We start from the raw sequence: 14,517 nt of genomic DNA, 5'->3' as shown, positions 1-14,517 counted from the left end.
CCTACTGCATATTTAGGATTGCTTTGAAACCATACAACTTGCTTGACTTAACCAAGGTTGGATTGCTTTCCTAACTTAAGAAACAGGTCATAGGTAAGTAGACAAAGGGTGAGGAGTGGTTTCGTGGTGACATGAGTGCCCCAGTCTCCTCTCCTGGGATGCTTCCTGAGGATTCAGGCAGTATTCTATGCTTCAACCACAAAGAAAGGAAAAGACCGAGGACAAAGAAAGCTAAGTCTTTCTTTGCATCTTTTTATCAGGACATTTCTGCTTCTATCCGATTGACCATAATTGGCTGACATGGTCACCCCAAAATATGAGAAAATCTGAGGTGGGAAGCATTTTTAACTAGCACATGGCTGTCCCAGAATTTTATGAGTAAGGAAGAGGAAATGGATTTGCGACAAGCAATTCGTAATAAAAAATATAACAACAATTTAGAGAAAGAGAGAGGGAAATGCCTACAGAGATAGAGATTATGAAAAAATTCAACATATTTGACAATTTTAATTTGGGATGCAAGGCTGAGAGGACAGAAACCCTGAAAATATAACGTCTATTATGTGAACCATTTCTTTTTACTGTACTTCTATTTATTTGAATAGTCCTGATATAAATTTTCTGCATTATCTTTGTTGTTAGCAAAAGTTTAATCAAAGCACCAATAACTTCTCTAAAAGCTCAATTCAGAGCTAACAAATAGGCCATAAGAAAACTATCAGCCTGCTATAGCCTGCTATTAAAAAGAGCCCATTTGACATTTATGACTTTATTTTTCTCTGTTTCCTTCCAACCAAACTGGATAAAAGTAGACCCATGATTACAGGAAGAGTTTTGGCCCAAGTCATTTGCAAAATTACAAACTCTTATCACTAACCTGATCCAACACCGAATTCAGCACTTGACTCTTACATTTATCTTACACACTGTTGTTGTTACTAAGGCAGATGTCTTGTCTTTGCTTTTCAGTCATCACTACTAGAAGAGATCACTTTAATAATAAAAACACAGAAACGACTTTTAATACCTCACAAGTGTTAAGGTCCATGTGAAGTGTTAGGGGAGCTGTCTACTGTGGAAACTGGGCCAACAGCTAGGGGCATTCACTCATTAAGTGAATGACTCCCAAACAATGGCCCTGCAGAAAGCCTGATTCAAATCCTTGCTTCAGCAAAAATTCAAGTTTATAAAATGTCACATATTTGTGTCATTAGCATAAAGTCAGAACCACATAAGATTAGTCCATAAATACTACCCATCTTGCTTCCTGTTTTCTAAAATGGTCCAAGAGTTCCCATATCTGGCTCTTTTCCAAAGTATCTTCCTTCTTTGATGCCCACCACCATCTACACAAAGTAAAACCCAACTCACTCCCCAAGAGTCAACTCATATTTTACATTTTCCACAAAGTCTTTCCAGATGACTCCACTATAACTGTCTGCTATTTGAACAAATACAACACTTCTTTTGCACTTCTGTAATGTTACTTTATTCTGCCTCATATTATCATATATGTTTACTAGCCCTATCCTCTGCCACTAGATAAAAAACCTGACACCATACTCCACGTTTAAAAGAGCTTCATGCATACTAAACACATAGAAATTGTTAACATTTAATAAAATCTGGATTTTTTTTTTTTACTATTTGACAGAACAATTATAACAAATCTTGCAACATCATTGATTGGCATGGTTTTTAAAATGTGGCTATGAATTATGACCCTCAATATAATAATTAGACAATTGTTTTCTATTTGCAGTACAGAGAAAACTATTACAAATATCCAGAAGGATATCCTGTGGTTTTGAATAGGGAAGACTGATTGCCTGTAAGTGTTTACACAAGGCAGCCCACTAACCCTCACAAAAATTCCAATAGAATCCAGTAAAGCAAAGTTTCGTGATTTCTACAGAGGATGAAAAATATTCCTGAAATAAAAATTACCACATAGGATTTGGGGTACTAAGGGGTAGTTTCAAGTGGCAGGCAGTCTTACAATAATTGCTAGAATATTTCAATGTTTGGTAGTCAGAGCATTTGAAAGTAGAGCTGTCTTAAAAATTGAACCTTCGTGATTATCATAACTATATCTGGTTTTGATTCTAGTATGAGCTTAATTCCTGTCCAGAATCATCTCAAAGACAAAATATTCATTCATCACTAATGGGCAGTGCACACTCAGAAAATAAAGAGCTCTGCCTTCTATTAGACTGAAATACACAAATTGCCAATACTCACTCATTTATGACCTATGAAAAGAATGATTACATATGGTCCAAACTAATAATTTTCAAAACTGTAGTCATTCATATTATTTCTTAAATTATATTCTAGAATCTTTTTATAACAAAAAATATACATTTACATATACATGTGTATATATAAGCACATATGTGTGCATATGCATATGTTTATTTATGTACACAATCCTTAAAGCAGTAAATAATGAATCATGGATTAAGAATAGGAAAACCACAGACTGAGAGAATATTTGGGGTTTTTTGGAAAGATTTATTTATGCATACAAGAGCTGGGGTACAGGCCAGACATGCGGTGGCTGAGAGGATTGACCAGAGACAGAACAGGGAACAGAACAGGCAGATTGACTGAAATACACTAAGGGGAACAGCAGGCAAGACAGAAGAGGTCTGCTGCGCCATGTAGGTGCTCCCTGGTTGGGGATCAAACTTGTGCTGCAGAGCCTGCGGGTTGCCCCACAGTGCGGTGCCCGACCCCTTGCACCACCAGGGAGGCCCTGGGAGAATATTTGTAACACATATATCTGATAAATGACTTCTATCAAAAGTACATAAAGACATCTTAAAAGTCTACTATAAGAAAATATGCAATCTAATTTTAAAATGGGCAAACTATCTGAAGAGACACCTCACTAAAAATATACAGATGGCAAATGTACATATGAAAGGATGCTTGACATCATATGTCATCAGGCAAATAGCAAATTAAGACAACAATGAGATACTACTACACACCTATTAGAATGGCTACAATCCAAAACACTGACAACACCAAAGACTGGTAAGGATGTGGAGTAACAGGAATTCTCATTTATTACAGGCAATGAACTATTCTAGAAAAGTTAGGTATCTCTTCTCTGGCTGATTTGAAAAAAAAAAAACCTAGTGTTGGGTTCACTAAAAGTAGGATGCAAAACTTCAGAAAACCAACAGAACAAAAAAAAAAAAAAAAAAAAACGGAAGAGGGAAGTAAGTGTAAGTGCCAGGATCCTGTACAGGGGTCAAAGGAGGTCTAATTCCAAGAATTTCTACTTTTATTATTGTATTTTCATTTCTATGAGTTCCAACTGGTTTGAATTCAAATATTCCTTTGCCATACTCTCAAAGGCTCCTTTTATTTCTTTATATATATTAAGCAGATTTATTTTACATTCTGAAATTGACCATTGCAAACTGCAATTTAGGTGGAACTGATTCTCTAGTGTGTTTTCTATTAACGGTGCTTATGATGGCTTATGTGTGAGATGGAGGAGGAGCTCTTTACTATGAATTCATGGTCGGTAAGCTTTATTTGTGGCGATTCTTTCTTGAGTCTAGATTTTTTTTTCCTCAAGTTTTATTAATTTGTAATTTGTTTACACAACTACGTAACTTTGGAGGTACATTTTCACACATGTCTCCATTTACACACACGCTTCACTCACTCTCCACCAAAATTCCCCATGCCAATGCCCTGTTCCCTTCCCCCTTCCTCCTTCTCCCTTCACTCCCCAGCCCACTTCCTCTGGTAACCTGCATATTTTTCACAGAGTCTCAGAATTATTTTTCTGTGCTTCACCAGTTTGTTTTCCTTGGTTATTTATATTCCACAAATAAGTGAAACCATCCAGTGTCTGTCTTTCAGTTTCTGAAAAGTCTAGATTTAAGTATATTATTCTAAAAGATTTCCCTTTCTTTCTAACTTAAGACCACTTTCAACTAAACATTCAACTTGGGGTTTTCCAGGCCCTACATGTAGTGTGAACTCAAACCCAAACCTTCCATCATGCAGAACTGTAGTTCGAAATTTTCGTGGCAGACATTTTTTTCCATTCCACCTACAACCAAAGCAGAGCCAAACAGGCAGTCAGGCAGAAAGGGAGATAAAGAGACAGAGAGATAAGACAGAGCCACCATTTCCTCCCCAGAATAAGTTTTTCCTACTTCATACATGAGATTTTAACTTTTTGGTGAGTCAGCTCTAGGTGGGAGTTCTGACTTGACCTCCTTGCCCTGAGGTTGTCTCCTGAGTTCCCTACACATGTGTTAGTTCATTGGAGACCAGTAGATACCTCAGGACAGATGCGGCTCCAGGAGTTACTTGGCCCCCCTGATTCATACTGCCTTGTCATTTCTGTTCTCAAAGGAATTCCCACATTTTCCATACTTTTCTTCCAGCTCATACATGCTTTAAAAATTATTTTTAAATAATACATTTTAGGGCCTCCCTGGTGGCACAAGGGTTTAAGACACAACCTATGAAGCTCCCGGCAGCTACTACAGCACAAGTTCAATCCCTCGACAGGGAGCTACCCACATAGCATGGCAGACCTCTCCTGACTTGCCCGCTGCTCCCTCAGCAGTGTACTTTGGTCAGTCTGCCTGTTCTGTTTCCCACTTTGTCTCTGGTGAATCCTCTCATCCCCCCACACACACCTCTGGCCTGTAACCCAGTTCTTGTCTGTATAAATAAATAAATAAATCTTTAAAAAATAATAATAATAATATATCTTATCCAACTTCTTTAGGTTTACTCTACTAATACCTGGTCTGCACACAGCTAGAAACAGAGCTCACTGACTCAGAGAGTTGGCACAGGGACTGGCTACAAAGTATGTAATTTTATATAATTCATAAATCCCACACAGAAATTTGTTTGTTTCAATCTTTTCCAACTTCTTTCCATGGTCATGGAGATCCTACACTTGTCCCAGTTCCACATAATGAATCTGGTTCTGGTCCCAGCCTCACAGATCACTTTGGCCTTACATCAGTCAAGCTCCCAGCTTCAGGTCTAAGTAAGTTGTGTGTTTCTATTTTATTTCTATTCCACAGAGATACACATCTTGATTTATTATCATGCTATATCTTCTTAAACTTTCTACAGTTGGAGCCAAGATAATATAAACTTAGGTCAATTCATGGTCTTAATCAGAAATCAAGATTAAACTATTTTAATAGAATTTTCAGGCAGCATTTTACAAGCAATTTTTTTCATACATCACACACATTTTCTTCTAAAATACTCGCATCAAAACAAGAATGTTAGTGGCTAATGATTTCATTTTAATCAGACTGATGTTGAGAATAAGAATTTATAAAGAAAATCTCTGAGTGATAGTACATCACCACTGGAGCTTGGTGGAGGGTGAATGAAGCATGTGTACATATGGAGGTGTGAAGTTGTACTCCCAAAATTATAATATATAATTTTGTAAATGAAAGACAAATTAATAAAATATAAGAGAGAGAAAAAACCTCTAAGTCCAGTAAACCAGAGACTGGAGGTTTTTTACAATATGTATGAGCCAAAGAGCTAATTCTCTATCTATATATGAGCCAAAGAGCTAGAAACCAAAGACCAGGGCAGAATTCAGTGTTAGCAAGATATCACTCTCTAGGAGAAACATAGGACAAGGAGACACAAGGCGAAGCTGAAGAAGGGACATGACAGACACATTTGGCGACTAAGATCCAAGAGGTCAGTTGCTCAGAACTATGGTCTCAACATCAGACGTAATGGGCCTGCACTCAGTGCTCCTCAAAATGTGGTCCACCTGCCATGCCAGTCCTCAAGCTGTTGTTACCAGTCTGCTAAGAGACAAGAAACTATGCCAGAATTTAAATCAACTGTATCATTAAGCAGACCTTTTTTAATGAAGTAAAAAGTACATGGATTTACATTCTGATGAAAGCTCCTACCACATAGCAGTAAGAAACTATTCTCTGACCATCTATAGGAGATTGCTGCTCTAGATAATCCCCATATTATCTAAGATGACTTAGATGGTAACTGGAAGTAGATCTAGGATCTGAAGATCTGTTAAAAAAAAAAAAAAGAAAAGACAAAAAAATTGGCCATAGCTGGTTAAGAAAATAATGAAAAGATAAAAGACTAAATATAAATACTAATAATATCTCCACTAGGTCAGAATCATTTAAGAATTTATTATACTAAAAGAAGATACTAAAAATAACCTTAGTTGTTGGAAAAGACATTAAATGGTCTTACTACCCCATGCTAGTAAACATAGGTTTAATCTCAACCTCTAAAATTGCCATGATTTTTTTAATTTTTGTGCATTCTAATTTTATATGAAAAAATACTATATTGTTTAAATGTGTTATTTGTATATGTGCAGTATGATTTTTTGCAATACTAATTTTACTTCATATAAGTTATATATTTATAATATATAGTGCTATATATTATATTCAGTACATAATATACATTAAAATATATTTATTTTAAATGTATGTTTAATTCTATCCTTCTACTAGATATTGCTTATTCCAGGCCTCCCCTGGTGTCGCGGGCAGTTGAGCACCGTGCTGTGAAGCTGTCCGCAGTCTCTGCAGCGCAGGTTCAATCCCGGCCGGCCGCAAGGGTCCCACATGGCACAGAAGACCCCTCCTGCCTCGCCCGCTGCTCCTCTCAGCAGTGTATTTCATCAGTCTGCCTGTTCTGTTCCCTGCTGTGTCTCTGGTGAATCCTCTCACCCTCCCGCACATCTCGTCTGTACCCCGGTTCTTGCATAAATGAATAAATAACACACACACACACAAAGATATTGCTTATTCCTTAAAACATGTATCTGTGCTTGGTTCATGTAATCACACCTATTACACATGACCTCAGTAAATGAATTTTGAAAACAAATTCAGAGAGCAAAGGTGAGTTACACTAAAACCTAGCAAGCCTTAGCATCTATTTCTAGAGCTTCTACTCAACAATAACGACTGAAAAAACTGATACTATTACAGGACAAAGTTACCATCAAATTTTTTATTTTTAAGATGGCTTTCAAGATATGACATATTATCATTCAGAAACAAGATATCTGTGTCTTCTGTAACTATCAAGTCTGTAGATAGTAGATAATGTATTATCTAGATAATATAATACACGTGAAACATTTTTATTATGTAGGAAAAATACAAGGTATATTTATAACCACTCTTGATCTAAACATTATTTGAAACTATAATCTATTACCATATCTAATAAATGGAATAAAAATGATAGCTGAAAAAATATGGGTGCCTTTGTGGTAGGTGTGGTAATGTATACCTGAAGAGGCGGGATCCCATATTTGTGAAATATTTACAGTATTGTAAACCAATGTTACCTTAATAAAAAATTTAAAAACTTTAGGGCCTCCCGGGTGGCGCAGTGGTTGAGCGCTGGGTTGCAAAACTGCCCGTAGCCTCTGCAGCGCTGGTTCCATCCCGGGCTGCCGGGCGAGGGTCCCACATGGTGCGCAGACCTCTGCTGCCGCCCACTGCTCCCCTCAGCAGTGTACTTCAGTCCTTCTGCCTGTTCTGCTCCCTGTTCTGGCTCTGGTGAATTCTCTCACCCTCCCGCGCTTCTGACTGTACCCAGTGCTTGTATAAATAAATAAATAAATCTTTAAAAAAAAAATTTAAAAACTTTAAAAAAATGCAATTATTCTTAACATCTTATTCTCAAACCACTGCAACTAATGGTGTTTATTCTATTTATCCCATTCTATATACAAATATTAAACACAATCAATGATTTTAAAAAGTTCACTGACTCATTTATTCACTTCACAATTACTCCTGAATACTAATAGTGAGTCTGTAGGTGTAACATCTGCTTCTCAACCAGTAAATGAATTATCCTGCTGCAAGAAGTTTTGTTAAGATTTCTGTATCAAATAACATAGAAATATATGAGTTTCTAAAAATTTTATGTTCTACTTACATGTTTCAAAATGTGTGGTTTGTTGGGTTTTTTTTTTTTTTTTGCCTATGACTACAGTTTAACTGCTTATGTGTAAATACCACAAAATTGTAAACTAATGTCACCTCAATAAAAATAATGTAATTTAAAAAGAAACAAAGTCAAATATTTTTCACATTATTATATACACCTACTATCATACAGAGAAGGAAAACAAAGTTGTACACAGTATAAAAATGCCAATTTAATTCACCAGTTATCATTTTATTCATCTTCCTAAAGATGGTATGAAAGAAAAAGACTATCATTTCTACAGTTCTGTACAATGACACCTAAAAGAAAGTATACTTTTCCAACTCAAACCTTAGTTAATACAGGAATATCAAAGCACATAAGTTAGTCTTAGAGTTTAACTAAAAATATGTCGTGTAAGCGGGTTAGAACATGGTTTTAATAAAAACATGCCAGGTTTGTTCGGAGTTCTTCTGAATTTAGAAAAGATCTTTAAATGGTTGCTAAGTTTAATAGTTTCAGAATGAAACTCAAGTTTGGGAGGAGCCTGAAATCTTTGCTGAAAATTGACTGAACTATGCAGGTATGACTTAAAGAGGTTGAATTTAATGTAAAGTTCACAGATTGAAGCGTCAGAAGAATTGGGGGTTGGCCCAAATCTACCACTAATTGTCAGTCTTGAATAATCATTTAGCTGTTCAACACCTTGGTTTCTAATCCATGAAACTGGCCCTTGTGGTCTCAAAGGCCTCTTCAGCTCTCACATTCTGTAGCTGCAAATCCATGGCATGTTTAGCCATTGCAGACCCTCCATCCATTTAATGAGCAGAAGAAACCCTCCGATCTTCTGATTGGGGTTTATGTATTCTTATACTAGGTTAAATGACAAAAGCATGTCAAAATAAGAATCAGAACACAGGATTTACCATACTTTGTGAGCCGCATTCTTGTCCTCAATGCTCAGCAACAAGGTTTAGAGTGTTAAAAGATTTTAATGCAATAATAACAATACAGTTCACCAAACAAGGCCAAGCTCAGTGGTTTCCAGGAAACCAAAAAGGGAAAGAATGTGGAAGAAAAAAATAGTAGAGACTTCAAATGATAAAAAAATGAATGAAGTTCAAACTGAGAATCTAAAAAAGATACAATAAAGGACTAAAAAGTGTGGTCAATGCATTTAGAATGACTGGAACCATGGAAAGCTTTTCTTAACAATACTAACAAAACATCCTTGAGAATATTTTATCATTAAGGAGTCAAAGAGTTGAGATCAGATTGATGATTCTTTCTTGGAAAATGCAAAATCTAAAATGGAGTTGTTCTGATTTATGAAAGTTACTGCAGGCAACTTTATTAAAGGCATTTTTACCTAGGTCTTTATTTAAAAAAAAGAAAAAAAGAAAAATCCTTAATCTTATTATCACAGTGGAATACTCAAAACTGAGAAAAATTAGACCAATTATTATATAAACCAAATAAACAGTGAATTAGTTACCATTTACTCTAATGCAAAAAGCCCATCATTACATTAAAGAGTTAAAACATAATAAATCAAATTATAAAATTGCCTCAATTTTGACTCTCCTTTCTTTAGGAACAAAGGTAATTTAATAGAAAGTGAAAAGTAATAAAGTTAAATTATTAAGACATTCTATTTCTCTTCATATGGTTGTCAGCATATAGATCACACAGTTTTATAGTTGATACTTACACTCTATCTAGAATTTTATTTTTACATTGGTATCCATTAAAGTCCTATAATAGACAAAATCCATAAACTTGTCATTTTATCATCTTACCAAGATTGAATGGGTAAAGGATGTATAAGTTGTTTGGATATTCTATTTGTAAACACTTGTTTCCTTTTTTGTTTGATTTGGTTTTCCTTGGGTGTTACTTCTTTGGAAATGTGCTTAAAAGTGAATCACAGAGGTCAAAAATATAAATTACTATAATAATTGATCACATGTTTTCCAGAGGGAAAACAGACAATTTAAAAAACTACATATAATATACTGTCACCTCTTTCACACCACTCCCACTAATATATTCATTGTATCACATTTTCCTTTACTTTGATAGGAATAAATAGTGCCTGAAGTTGTTTGAATTTTAATCAATGGTCACGCTGAACATTATTCCTTTTGATGACTGTTCTATTTTTCAAAATATATGAATACCACTTATTGAGAGACAAGTGATCTTTTGTATGTATCAATTACATCTGTCAAGAGTACTTCCTCAGGTGAGTTTATTCAGTCTCAGTTCTGTAAATACTGTTTATAAGTTCATGATTCTCCAGTTCATATATTAAGCCTGGACAACTCCACTCTTACATATTCAACTACCTATTTTATTGCTCCAAATTGAATTCCTGATCTTCTAAAAACTCCTTATCCTAGAATTCTTCATGCCTCAGTAAATGGCAACTCAAATCCTTCCAGTTCACGAGGCCCAAAATCTCTGTCAATTCTTTCTCTTTTATTTTTGCACACCACCATTCCTTATACTCCTTTCATCCTTTCTTCCCACCCCACCTCTTAACCTCAGGAGCCTTACTTTGTCTATTTGTGTTTACTAGTTTTTACAAGTATTTTGCTTTACCAAATCATCTGTTATATAAATGTCCAATATTTGTCTTTCATTTCCTTTGGGTAAAAACCCAGCAGTGATATTGCTGGATCACATGGCATTTTAATTTTTTAAGGAAAATACAGATTGCTTTCTAAAACAGCTCCATCTTTTTACATTGCCACCAACAGTGTAATAGGGTTCCTCTTTCTCCACATCCTCTTCAGCACTTGTTTCTGGGGGTTCTTACTAATATGTGTCATTCTCAGAGGTGTTAGATGATATCTCATTGTGGTTTTGACCTGCATGTTTCCATACTTTCAAATATTAGCTCTGTTCACAAATGTGACACATGTATTTTATGGAAAGCTGAAGTATAGAGAAGCATGTGAAATAATATAAAAATACTCATAATCTCAATAAAGATTTCCCTTTAAACAGCTGTTATGTATGTTATAAAAAACGAATTTCTTTTGTAAACCTCCCCCTCTGTCTTCCATGCCCACTAAAAGTAATCACTGCTAGGCATTTGTTACATATCATTCCAGGATTTTCCTATTACTTTCTTATGAAAATGGGACCATACTGATTATTGTCTAATGCAATAGGCTCTTTTTTCTTAATACCACATTACAGACATCTTTCCAAGAGACACAGAGTTACCTCATTCTTTTGATAGCAGTATGGTATTCTATTATCTGCATGTATTACATCTGAAACCAGATCAAAGAGGAGTGAAAGCTTCCCAGCTGATACCTGAGGTATACTCTTGTTTCTTTTTTTACTGATATCAGTTATGGTCTCATAGGTACCACCAATCCCCTTAACTCCTTGATCTTCCAACACAAATACGCAACCTCTCCTCACCCCTGCCTCAACCCACCACCCAATTTTCATTTTTAGTGGATTTCTGAGGGTAGTCCGAGAAGACTTGAAGATTTGCTGACTGATTCCACTTCATAGCTAGGTCTTCCAACCTCAGCTGGGCTGCTTTCATGGTTCACCGCTGCATTTTTTCTCATCCTCATGGGGTACATTCCAGTCCCGTCGTACCCTGCTCCAAGGCCCAATCCCTACTCCACCCTCTCACTCTCATGAGATGGTTTGATCTCTAAATTTACCGAGTAATCAGAGAATGTTCAGGCATGACCTTTCTCACCTCCTCATCTCTAAACCCGCCTTCTAGGCCTATCTTGTCACTCTTCCTTATCTGAGTCAGAAAAAATAGCATCTTGATTCTCTCCAAGGTGTATCTTCCCATCTTCAATTTTAATCCTCTATATTGTATCCCTCCCTTCCATATCATAGAAACAAGCTGCTGTGAATGTCATTATTAATAGTGTTAATAATAACAAACCAACACTAATAAAATGTGCCAGGTCCTTCTCAAAGCACTTTATATATATTAAATCAAGGAACTTAACTAATTCAATTTAATTAACTAACAATCTACATAACAACCCTATGAGGTTGCTATGTGGTAGGTAATAATTAAAACTATCCCGTTACACAAACGAGGAAACTGAATAGAGAGAGCTCAGGTCACCTGGTCAAGGTCTCTCAGTAAGTAAAGAACTGAGATTCAAACCAGAGCTGAATGGCTCCAGTATCTGGCCCTTACACTATGCTGCACGTAGAGGAGCTTACATAATAGGATTATAACCAAAGAGATATAATATAAAGCAGAGTGGGGTTAGAATACTGAATGGGAAGTGAAGCCTGTAGAGCACCCCCTGAACAACAGAAAGTGACTCTCTGAGACAGATGGGAAAGTGAGGGGTTAGAGGTACCAGAGATCACTATATGACCAAGGGTAGAAGGACTGTGGGGTTTGTCTCATGTTGCCTATCTGTGAATATAGCTGTTTCCATTTGTCTCTTCAGTTTATCATTTCAAATTATTTCCACACAAGCAGTTACTCTGACAGCAGAATTCGTATCCATGGTCAACACCTTTGAGAGTCAGCTAGGCAAGCGGTGAGTGGTTCAGCACAAATCCTCCCCAACATAAGACGAGAGCTCAAAGCATAGCACGTCTGTGTTTTTACCATATACAAATTGCCTGTTTGTGCCGGGGAAACAGACCAAAACCACGCAGTTACCCTGGTGATACCTGTCTCTTTAGCCGAATTTGAATACTTTGCCCTGGACAGACAATTAATTCCCTGGGAGATTATTCTTTCTTCTTAGTATTTATCAGAAATCTGTCCCTTTGTGCCTTCACAATCACCCTGGTTTTTTTCCCCTACACTACAAAGAATAAAATGAACACTTCAAGTACTAACCTTTTAGAAGTCATTGGGAAGTTAACCTGTGTGATTTCTCTACCCACAAAACAAACACCAGTCTTTTCTTCATCAAACTAAATAAATATGTTCAACCCCATCAATAATGCTTCCTTTAACCTAGTTTTAAATCTCTTCCTCATCCTTGTGATTTTATTAACCAAACATGACCCATTTTGCTTCTCTCTCCCTTAATGTGTAGGAAATCAGTTGTATCACACTGTTAACGCATATGGAGTGAATCCTAAAGATTTGCTTCACATATTCTGCTCCTGGCAACCATGAATCATACTTCCTACCTCTGCGGCTGGCTTTCAGGACCACCATATATCTTCTGAATTTCATGTTACATTTGGGAGCCTTAACCTTACTTGTTATTCCTCCTTCACCTAGCTCCTAATAGCTAATCCACTAACACCAACAATACCACCACCACTACATACAGACTAAATCAAAACCCAATTCTTGACTAAACAAATATGTATCAGCAACTGCAGTCTGCCACTGGAAAACAGAATTATGTCACTTTTTAGCCTGTACTGACAAATCAATTTTGAGACCTAAGTGACTCCAGGAGTACCCGCCAGAATTCCTTCACTGTCCATTTGTCATTGTCCTCACTCTCCCCTCCACCCCTACGACAGGATATAAATTTGAACCTTAAATCATCAATTTGGCTACAATAAATGACTTCTTTTACCCAAATCAAAGATCTTGAAACAATGTTCCACTGCAGTAGAGAAAATAAGAAAAAAAAAAAACCTCCAAAAATAACCATTTCTAGAATTGTTCAGAAAATATAAGCAATTGTTCAGAAAATATAAACTCTGGCTGGTAAACAGTAGGTTAATTTTTTAATATATAAATACAATCTCACATTCTCCTGAGAGAGTATTACAAACTTCCCAAAAGTAACTTTCAATAGAAAATTTAACCAATACTAAACACATAGGAAGCATAAAAACTGAGCATTAGATATTATAAATAACATTATCACTCACCAAAAATGAGTATGCCAAGAATCAGAGGCAAAAGAACAGAGGTCAGTAGCCCAGTTCCATTGATTTCTAAGTAACAAAACCAAGTCTCTGAGAGACGAGGCGATTTATTCAAAGTGACAGAGCAGACTACTGACAAAACTGAAACAAGAACTCAGAGCTCCCTATTTCCAATCCATCAAATACCTAGAAGTCTATGAGGTACAAGGGGGCTTTGCAGAGTTTGAAGCAGACATGAAACATGAAACACTCAGCAATTAAAATATTTAGACAATACAAATCAATTTACATGTGTCAACCAAATACCAGTTTTTGAAAGCGAACACAATAAAACATTAAACTGTAAAATTATAATTTATTTGAAGGATTATAGATATCAGGCCTATAAATATTTAGTGATTATAACAAATTTATCACATTATCATTAACAAAAACAATATTCATCATGAAAAGTAGATAAGGGTCTCCCTGGTAGCCTACAGGTTAAGTCTCAGCACTATCACCATGACTGCCTGAGTTCGATCCCCAGCCAGGGAGCTAACTCACATATGATGGAGCAGACCTCTCCTCTCTCCCCCGTTGCTCTCCCCTCAGCTGTGTATTTCAGTAAATCCATTTGCTCTGCTCCCAACTCTGTCTCTGGTGAATCCTCTCACCCCCCCCCCATATCTCATATCACACAGAACTACACCCTAGTTCTTCTAA

The 14,517-nt window shown here is 36.3% G+C and overlaps 1 protein-coding gene across 1 annotated transcript in view; it reads right to left on the bottom strand.

Moving 5' to 3' along the window:
• Positions 1-14,517, bottom strand: part of FSIP1 (fibrous sheath interacting protein 1) — a 205,938-nt gene that overhangs the window by 98,747 nt on the left and 92,674 nt on the right. The gene's annotated exons all lie outside the window — the stretch shown is intronic.

This window comes from Talpa occidentalis, unplaced genomic scaffold (genome assembly GCF_014898055.3).
Source record: "Talpa occidentalis isolate TD23 unplaced genomic scaffold, MPIMG_talOcc4v2.1 talOcc4.11, whole genome shotgun sequence".
NCBI lineage: Eukaryota > Metazoa > Chordata > Mammalia > Eulipotyphla > Talpidae > Talpa > Talpa occidentalis.
The sequence above is the reverse complement of the archived record's forward strand: the minus strand, read 5'-3'. Positions and strand labels throughout refer to the sequence as shown.